The following is an 11,345-nucleotide window of genomic DNA, read 5'->3' on the forward strand; positions in this document are numbered from 1 at the left end:
TACACAAATATACACACACACTAGTTATAAACAGAATGATGAAATAAACAGAACAATAAGTCACAAGTCAGATAACACTGTTACAGAGAAGTCATCTGCTTTTCTTTCCCTCATTTCTGTCTGTAATTTTGCAGTTTTACATAGGAATAAAACAATTCACGCGCATTCTGTAGAATAAAAAATACTCTGTAACAATTTCTGTGAAAGTACAATCTCACTGGTACGTATAGCATTAAAGTGCTTTTACTATCGATCCGTATGTAAAATATATATATTCATATCATTTGTATTTTGAAATGTGCCATATATATAAATTCGTCCGATAGAAAATCTTATTCACTTTTCTCCTTTTGTCTCTCATCTCTTTCAAGCGATGCTTTTGCACAACTTTATACAATATTAGTATGCAGTGGAATGCCTTCACCAATATTTTTCAGAGAAATATGAGAAATACACACTTATTTTACATATTTTGCAGAAAATTGTGAGAACATATTGGACAGATGTTCATGCAATATCAAACAGAGAAGTACTTACATTCTGCAACACAGAAGACTAATAGGGAAAATTATCCGAGAAGACTGAATTTCTGTTCATGACTGAGCGATTACGGTAACATTACAGCGTGCAAGGTGATCTTTAGTCATTTAGTAATTAGTTCATACGAAACCAATTATTAGTTTAATTTGGTGAGGATGTCAGATGTAACTGACCCAACGGTACCAACAATAAATGTAACTGGAAAAAATATACCGATATTACAGTTCTTAGATAATTTTCGCAAGCAATATACAGAAATCCGAGAGACATGTTATATGAAAGACTTCGCCGCGCTTAGAACGTACCGTGACACGCGTGATCCAAAACACGTTATTCAGTATACGCTGATGACATATTTGCGCAGCGCATGTGATATTTCTAAACAACAAAATCTTTTGAAAAAGTATCTTTTCTCATATTCCGACAATAATGGTATTACACGCTTATTTGAATATTCTAACAATATGTTGTTTAAAGATGATATCACGATTCTATGTTTTTTATCTCACGCATCAAGTGGTCCCACGGTTAACGAGTGCGAGGTAGTAAAGATTTTGATGTTACTAATGGAAAATAAGTACGGGATAGATATTGGGAAAGAAATGAGAGATAATAATACAGATTCCACACAAAAGCAAAATAAAATCATATTGCGTGACGTAGCAATGTCTTATCCAAGTATAACATGGGATATGAGCATTGATACGGGCATGTATACCTGCACATGGCTTGATAAATTTTCTGATTTTAATCTTCCAAAAAGAATCTTTTTTCCTCAGATTATTTTCCTTCTTCCTAATGTTACTCGCAAAACGATTAATGCGATACTTATGCTTGTAGTATTTAAAAAGTTAGAAGATAAAGGAATAGATATTAATATCATTTCAACAGACGAAGTTTTTATGAAGATTTCTCGAGCTTTTGCGCATGAAATATTTCCTCGACGTTTAAAATTGGAATTATGTATGAGATGGGGTATCGTGGTGAAGAGAAAAAATATGTATAAATATAACGCTTGTTTTCTAGAACATCGTCAAAAAGCTAAAGATATAATAGCGCAAATGAAATCAAACGATCCGTACTTACAAATGATTCTTCTTTCATTATAATTATGTGTTCAATTTCTTCTCCATTACTGTTATAGATATAAATAATTAATGTCACATTATCAAGTGTTCACAAATGCAATTCATGATTATACCACTATGCATTTGTATCGTGACATTTAGAAATTAAGAATTTCTTATTTTAACAATGCATCTTTACTTTATCGAATTCTATTATTATTTGAGATTGTGACATACGCTAGTAATATTTTAGCGAGAAATTATTATTATTAGTTAACTGTTTCAATACATGTAACCTATAATTCCGATTAATTTTGTAATTTAGTTGTAATTTAGTTTAGAAATTGACTGGAATCACATTCATATATATGTGATCAAAGTATTATGAAATATGTATTACAATTGTAATTTAAGTTTTATGTTTTTCATCGTTAGCGTTATACACTTTTTACAAAGTAATTTGACGAAAAGGTACAGCACAATAAAAATAATGTGCGTTTCGGCGGCACTATGTCGCGGACACACATCGATGTAATTTTATCAACCAATTGATGTAACATTTACCGTATAGCCAATAATTTTCGATAAATTTGTAATGTAATCATTGCTGCGACTATGTTCTATGACATTTTAAAAAGTAATCTGATCATAATTAAGCCACGCCCGATGGTTGTATCAGAGTAAATTCGGCAAAGATAAATATCACGATCTCAAATATGCACTAACTCTCCTTTAATGTGCTACAAAGATTGATATACATGAAGTTATCTGTGTGAAAAATATCAACGCTTTGATCAATAAAATATTTGATTTTTTATCTGTTAACCGGTAAAGAGTAGCGAAAATGACTGAATTTGCTCTATAATATAAGGTAAATGTACCAATGTCTGGACACGTACCTATGTATGGACATTTTTATCATTTTAGTCCTTAAATAAGTTATAACGTGAATTTAAATCAAAGAATAAGAATCAAAGATAAAAATATTTTTTCTGTATTATATTTTTATCTTTGATTTTAATTCGCGTTATACTTATTTAAAAACTGAAATGATAAAGGTGTCCAGACATAGGTCTTAATGTTCCGGCATTGATACATTTACTTTATATGGCTTAAAAAATTAATCTGACAGAGTATTTTAATAAAGATATTAAAGTGAGATAAAGAATGAGAAGTCGCCAAATATATTTTTCTTACTCCAGTGTAAATTATAAACATAATTTAATGGTATAAGGATAAGAGAGATTCGAAAGAAGAGCAATTATATTAAGTACAGAAAATTGTACCTTTAGTGGCAGATGCCATGTAACTCATAAAATTGTCGACACATCAGAATCCTGTATTGGCAGAAATAAATATTATTAAATAATTCATTAAATTTTACTTTAGTCTATCATTCCTTGTAAAGTGGTTTTGAAGTGCATCCTAAGTGTTTTAATTTTTAGAAGAAGCCGGTATTTTTCACAAAATTAATTGTTTATACTTTCAATAAAATCACAATTTTTAAAAATGAAATTACCGAAGCAACGAAAATGCAGCGTGTTGTGGATCATTTCGAAAAATTGAAACGTTTGCTCGCAAAGTGCAAGTATTGTGTAGAAGAAATTCGGTTACCTTCGCCAACTGCAGTTCTAACAAATTTAAGAACACACTTACTAAACATACATGACATGACTCCCGATAAAAACTGCACAATATCTCACAAGCTGCGGCAATATTTCACAGACTTACCAAAATATGAGGCAAAATGTAATAAATGTGTTTCAATAACATCTTATTTAAAAACCACTGCATGGGAATTTAAAACAACATTTAAGAAGAATACATCCTGAGTTGATAAGTCCGAGTCAACATGTTTAAGTACACATTCAACAACTTATTAAAGAATTACATAAAATAAATGTATTAATAAGTAGAGCGGGTAAAGCTAAATAAAAAAATCTAGTTTTACGCTCTTCTCAATAATTAATGAGAAATTAATTAATAAATATCTGCGAATAAATGTGATCATCTACGTGATCCAGTGGCAATAGACAACGTAGCATTACGCATTATTCGCTAGAATTGCGCTCATCTCAGTGCCTCGTCGCTCGTGTTTCTTCCTTACCGCGCGCTTACACTCGCCACTGAATCATGCGATTGCACACTGAACGGCAAATCTTTATTAATTTCTCATTAATTCTCTTTGAGATTAATCCGCTCTACTTTTCTATGATAAATAATACTGTGATTACCAAATACCCTAGCTGTATACGTGTAACACATACGCATAAATACATATATTGTATATGTACAAGTAACATATCTTACATAAATATACACACACACACTAGTTATAAACAGAAAGATGAAATAAACAGAACAATAAGTCACAAGTCAGATAGAGATGTTACATCAGACAAGTCATCTTTTCTTTCTCTCATTTCTGTCTATAATTTTGCAGTTACATATAGGAATAAAATAATTCACGCGCATTCCGTAGAATGTAAAATACTCTCTAGCAATTTTTATGAAAGTACAATCTCACTGGTATGTAGCAGTAAAGTGCTTTTAATATCGATCATATGTAGAATATGTATATTCATATCATTTGTATTTTGAAATGTGCCATATATACAAATTCGTCTGATAGAAAATCTTATTCCCTTTTCTCCTTTTGTCTCATCTTTTACAAGCGATGCTTTTGTACAACTTTATACAATATTAGCATGCAGTAGAATGCCTGCACAAATATTTTTCAGAGACACACACATATTACACATATTATTTTACACATTTTGCAGAAAATTGTGAGGGCATATCGAACAGGTGTTTATGCAACACAGAGACAGAGAAGTACATTCTGCAACACAGAAGACTAATAGGGGAAATTATCCGAGAAGACTGAATTTCTGTTCGTGACTGAGTGATCACGGTAACATTATAGCGTACAAGGTGATCTTTAGTCAAATTAGTTCATACAAAACCAATTATTAGTTTGATTCAGTAAGGATGTCAAATGTAACTGACACAACGATAGAAATAGGAGAGATACCAGCAATAATTGATGTAACTGGAAAAGATGACGATATACTGGTATTACAGTCGTTAGATTGTTTTCGCAAGCGGTATAAAAATATCCGCGAGACATATTATATGAAAGACTTCGCCGCACTACGAACGCTCGATAACGAACTTAATCCAAAACACGTTATTCGGGATATGCTGACAACATATTTGCGCAATGTATGTGACATTTCTAAACAACAAAATCCTTTGATAATAAGTCTTTTCTCATATTTCGACATTAATGATATTGCACATTTTTTTCAATATTCTAACAACATGTTGTTTAGTGATGATATTACGATTCTATGTTTTTTATTTCACGCATTCCGGAGCGACACCAGCAGGTTTCGTAACTGCCGTACAGTAGAGATTTTGATGTCACTAATGATAAATAAGTACGGGATAGATAGAGAATGAAATGAGAGATAATAATACAGATTCCACACGAGAGCAAAATAAAATCACATTGCGTGACGTAGCAATGTCTTACCCAAGTATATATTTTGATATGAGCATTGATACGGGCATGCATACCAAATATTTTGATAAATTTTCTGATTTTAATCTTCCAAAAAGAATCCTTTTCCCTGCGATTTTTTCCGTTCTTCCTAAAAGTCGCGCGTACGCCTTATGCGATATTTTTGCTTATAGAGCTTATAGCGTTAGAAAATAAAGGAATAGAATTAAAAACGTTTCATTATTCACACTTTTTACTCGGATTTATACATTTCTTACGTGTCCAATATTTCCTCGAGGTTTAAAATTGAAATTATGTATAAAGTGGAGGATTGTGGAGAAAGGAAAAGTTATGTATAAATATACCGCTTGTTTTCTAGAACATCGTCAAAAAGCTAAGGACATAATAGCAAAAATGAAGTCAAACGATCCGGATTTAGAATTTGTTCTCAGTCGATTGTAATTGTGTTCAATTTTTTCTCCATTACACGTCATATAGAATATAGATATAAATAATTAGTGTCACATTATTAAGTGTTCACAAATGCAATTCATGATTGTATACTATGCATTCTGCATAGTATTATAATCTATATGAATCATATCATTATTTGATATACTTGTGACGTACGCTAGTAAAATTTCAGCGAGAAATCATTATTATTATTAACTAACTGATAAAATACTTGTACGAATGTATTTTTTTGAGGAGCTGTGTTTTACGTGATTAATTTGGAATCGCATTCAGATATGCGATAAGAATATTTTATAAAATATATATAATATTTGTAATTTGAATTTTATGTTTCTTGCGTTATTAATAGTATACATTTTTTTATAAAGTAATTCGACGAAAAGGTACAATAATAATACAAATAATATGCGTTACGGCGACATCAATATGTTGCGGACACACAGTATCGATGTAATTTTATTCGTATTAATCGCAATTGATGTAATTTTCACCGTAGATTGTAGACTATAATTTTTAATGAATTAATGTAATCATTACTGATGCAAGTCTTATAATATACATATATGATTTTTGCATATATTAAAGCTGTTTATTTTAAGAAGATTTTTAAAACATATCTAGCTTATATTAGAATATAAGAATTTTTAAACTAACTCTAATCTATGCGCGATTCGCAATTTAATAATTCACGATTTATAGTACATTTACAGAAATTTGTTATTCACATTGTACGTTTCTCTTAAGCAGTTTGTTAGAAAAAAAGAGAGTAATATGTAATATCTAGATCAAAACGTTTATTTTTCGAATAAATTTTCTTTAAAATTATATATCATATATAATATTTTCAATTTGAAACATTCACCCAACATCATAAGCGTATAAAAATCTTTCTTATATGAGAACTGAGAACATGTTTCCTTTGCCATGCCGGTGACAAACTACTGGACAAATCACTAGCGCGAAAATATTTCAAACACTTATAAATTATTACAGAGATTCACACATTCGAACGTTTTTCTCGAAACCTGATACAGATAATTGAATTAAGTTTTAATAAAAGCTGTTCTTTTTTCAAAGCTCTATCCAACGATACGCTACTCGATCCATGTTCCCATTTAAAATTTCAAAGCTGATCACAGTTACATCTAATTCCGGTTTGTCCCGAAAAATAGAATCATCACCAATGATTATCTTGGGTGTCCATGAGTAATAAAATTTTTTCCCCTATGTTCCTGTAATGTCACATTTTTTAGAAAAACGGCTGGCAGAGCTTTGAATTTTCATATACATACATATATGTATACACATATATATGTACACACACACTTAAATATATAAACACTAATTATAAATACAACGATGAGATAAATAGAACAGTGAGTCACAAGTGAAATAACATTGTTAGAGGGAAGTCTTCTGCTTTTCTTGTCCTCTTTTCTGCCCAAATTTTGCAATTATACACATTTATTGGAACAAAAAATACCTTCTAGCAATTTTCCACTGAAAGAAAAATCCAGGTTGAACTGATCGGACAATTCGTTCGAAAATTAACAAACGGACAATCCGACACTTTCAATCGGAATAATTAAAAAGCCGATCAATTATTATCAATGATATCCGGCTATCATTGATTGAACATTATTCTAATCTTGATCGGCTTTTCATAATTCCGATTGAAAGTATCGGATTATCCATTTGTTAATTTTTGAACGAATTATCCGATTATTTATTTCTCTGAGTGTCTGTGGAAGTCCAGTCTCACTGGTATGTATAGTATAGCAGTAGAATACTTTTTTGCTATCGATTTTCTCCAGAATATATTTCCATCATTTGTATTTTGAAATATGGCATATGCGAATTGGTTCGACAGAAAATCTTATTCCTTTTCGTTTCATCTTTTATAAACAAAAGTAATGCTTATGGATGTCCAATATATATTATGCAGTAGAGTGACCCTACCGATCTTTCTGAGAGAAACACGCATACATTATTTTACATATTTTTCAGCGCAGAAACAAGAATCGTGAATGCGTGTCGGACTGGAATTTTTGTAAACCTTCAAGGAAAAGGCGTTCAGGAAGACAAAAGACTTACAAAGTTAATAATAATCCGAGAAGAATAAATTTGTCGTTTACATTAACTTAAGAGTGTACACGGAGACCCTTACAATTAGTCAGTTACTTCACACAAATGGAGACACTTATGGCCCAAGACGTAACTGGAAAATTATGTGATATAAATGTATTGACGCAGTTATATGATAATTTGTACAAGTAGCATATACGTGAAACCTCCCAAGGAGAACACATAGGTCAAGATGATGTCACAATGACATCTTTCAAAAGTCATAATTCTATAAGTCATGATGACATCATTGTGGTTAGGTTAGGTGTTTTTGGCAAGGACGGTTTTGTGACGCCACAAAGACGTCGAAACAACGTCATTTTGACTTTTCTCGTGATTTTTTTCGTACATATAGTGTTAAGCTTTTTATCAATAGATTCTGTCTTGCTTTGTCGTTTTTCTGCAAACAGCAGGTGATAGGCATATGTTCCAAGTAAAGCTCCCAAAATAGGACCAACCCAATAAATCTAATTGGACAAACAAAAAATTAAACGATTTGATAGAAATTTAAAAAGAAAAATAAATTAAAGATAAAAGAACATTATTTTCATATTTTATTTTAACTATTGTTAGGATTATACGTTTCATTCTTATACAAAATATTGTATTCTACAATAGTTTAATCTCGGAATGATATTGCCACTGAATTAAAACAAAAAAAATCATCGATATGCGATGTTTAAATAAGTTGATATAGCGTTAAAGATAATTTTGTTATGTGTGCTACAATCGAGTTGTTTGTGCGTTCGTTATCGCATATCAGGTATGGTATGTCAGGTATGTACCCAGGTAGCAGAGTGACGTCAAATGACGTATTAATAACGTCTTAGTGACGTCTCTAACGTCAATAAAACGTCATTAAGACGTCTTTAGACGTCATCCTGCTACCTGGGTAGTTTTATAAAAATTCTTATAATTGATCAATTAAAAGAAAGGCTTAATGTAATCGGACTTCTATGTATCGTACATAATCTGATTGTGCGAGTTGATTATATAAAACAATAAAATATACTATCATTACAAAATCGGAGTCTGACAATCTTAGGAATAAATTTTCGTTCATATTATAATACAGCAAGATTGTCATATAAAACAGAATTTTCATTTTCAACTTACCCAATGATCCTTCCAAGCATTATTCCAAACTGCAGGCCCAAATGTCCGCGCTGGATTCATACTGCACCCTGTGTAAGGGCTCTCAAGGGATAGAAAAGAATAAATTATTGATTTTTTCAATCGCATATTTCACTGTAAAAAGATTATCGGTTACTTCTATGTACTTTGTTACTTTCCTTTCTTATAAAATGGCATCTGTATAGGATAACAAATTTCATAGAAAATTATTGGACTGTACACAGAATATATTTTTTCCAGTAAAAGAATAATTGATGCATTGAAGTAATAATGATGTTAATAATAAAGAAAATTGCGTTGTTTAAGAGTAATTTTTTTTTACCGCCGCGAAGGAAAGGGTAGCGATCGAAAGGCCGAATTTGAGGGCGTCTGAAAGGTGAGCGCATCGTGGATCGCACGCGGCGCAACACGCTCAAAGTAAGCAACTCGTGCAAAACACCTCGACTAATAAAGCCTGCACGTTGCTGATCCCCGGATGAACGACCGTCATGCACACGCCGACAGTCGAGTTCGGGTTTCCATCGTTGAACAATTCCGCCGGCGTTATCATCTGCGGGAATACCAGATCATCATTCGCGCGAATATCGGGTGTACCGTGTAACAATAACGAAACAATAAAACAGCACCTTTAAAATTCCATATCCACCGGTGGCGCCGATAAATTGTCCCAGGACGTAAACCACGCCGGTCGGAATTGACTTCAGGCCCATAATGACCGCGCCGATGCGATGGTGACAGCCGGATTAAGATGAGCGCCACTTACGTGACCTATCATCTGAGAAATATCGGCGATTGAAATTTTGTACGCGGAAACACGATGAACCAGACTTTATATGCCTTGTAAAAATATATGTTTTTCATAAATTCCAATCAGCAAAATTTAACTTCATCGATATTGCAAGTTTTATGAAACTTATATCGCATATAAATGAAAAATACAATATATTATGCATTACAAGTAGTAAGTATAAAATGTAATAATAAGTATCAAATATAAACTTGGCATTATATACATTACAAAATCCGTATCATAAAACAAGTGTACATTATACGTATTTTAGTAAATTGTGTTTATTAAATATATTCAGCAAAAAAGAATATTCATATCGTTTCGAGGAATCAAGTATTCGACAATACGTACCATAATTATGAGATTCACCGTCGGACCGAAGGTGAGCGCCGGTTGCAGCGGCGGAGGCGGCGCGGATCCCATGCCGCCGATACTTCCCATGCAACCAATGAATAGGAGGATAGTAGTGCCAATGATCTCTGCCACGAACATCGTCATCGTGTTCTTCTGCATCTGCCATATTCCGCCTGTAAAAATTGCACAAGCATATTTTGACGTTTATCTGAATCTTGATGTTATAAACACTTACTATCTTGATCGTCCGACATGATGATTCGAGTTCATTGACGCGACCGTCGAGTTTACTATGACTACACTGAGAGAAAAATCTAGGCTGTTTCCGATTAAAATAATTGGATAATCCATCCGAAAATTAACAGACGGATGTTTCCGATCTTTTAGATCAGAAAAAAACCCGATCAAACCGAAGTGATATCCGACACAAAGTTATCCGATCAAAAAATTGTAAAACATTCGATCCGTTTGTTAATTTATAGACGGTTGATCCAATTATATCTTATCCGATTATATTTTTTCCCGAATATGGCTGATGCCCACACAGCAAAATATATCACCAAGATATCTAGAAGACATCTGAATGACGCGGAATATCTGATTGCGCAAGATATCATGATTCATGAGAATATCTCAGAGACATCTCCAAGATTATAAAAAGCCATGATAATTTTATCTTTTATTTTTTTTACCCGGGGAAATCCCGGAAGTCAGACTTCTACTGACTAAAATCCCGAGGGTGTCGTCGTGGCACGCCGTGAGGGGGCCCCGGGAAACGCACTGATCCTTCCGGGACATGATAATGATAATCAGATATGATATCTGATTTTACATATATATCTGTTTAGGATTAAGGTAAAGTCGTTCTAATAGGGCGCTGTCGCGACAGCGAACGCCACTTGCGCTAGCACAAACAACCCTCGAGCTTGGCTCGAGCTCGCCCAAGATCATCCGGTTGTCGCGCCTACCGTTCCGACCGCGCGATGTAAAACGCGCACGCGTTTCCTAATTTGCGTACACCGCGCAACGCGTTACATCGCGGATCGATGTGATTCGTCTCATACTACATCGTGGATCGATCTTCTGTTCTGTCTCTCTAAGAAGAAAGTCGAGCCGGCCGTTCGTGGCAATTAGCATTTCGGGAGTGTTCTCGAAAGTAATTGCGCGAAGTCCGTATTGTTTCATCGCGAGCCGCAACCCGCTCGATAGGTCGCCGCGTGAAACATCTCAAATCGCTCTTCCGTTCAAGTGAAGGGCAGAGTGAGCCGGTTTTCGTCGCGTTAGCACCCAGTCGATTGGTCATCGCGCGTAAAACATTTCCTGAACGCTTGAAATTAGAACTTTGCGAGAAGTGGCA

The 11,345-nt window shown here is 33.4% G+C and overlaps 1 pseudogene; it reads right to left on the reverse strand.

The window, feature by feature from the left end:
* Positions 1-7,946: 7,946 nt before the first annotated feature.
* LOC139770361 (aquaporin AQPAe.a-like) lies at positions 7,947-10,242 on the reverse strand (annotated as a pseudogene).
* Between the last annotated feature and the right edge of the window lie 1,103 nt (positions 10,243-11,345).

This window comes from Temnothorax nylanderi, unplaced genomic scaffold (assembly GCF_030848795.1).
Source record: "Temnothorax nylanderi isolate EJ_2023f unplaced genomic scaffold, tnyl_v1.0 TNYL_tig0029_pilon, whole genome shotgun sequence".
Taxonomy (NCBI): Eukaryota; Metazoa; Arthropoda; class Insecta; order Hymenoptera; family Formicidae; genus Temnothorax; species Temnothorax nylanderi.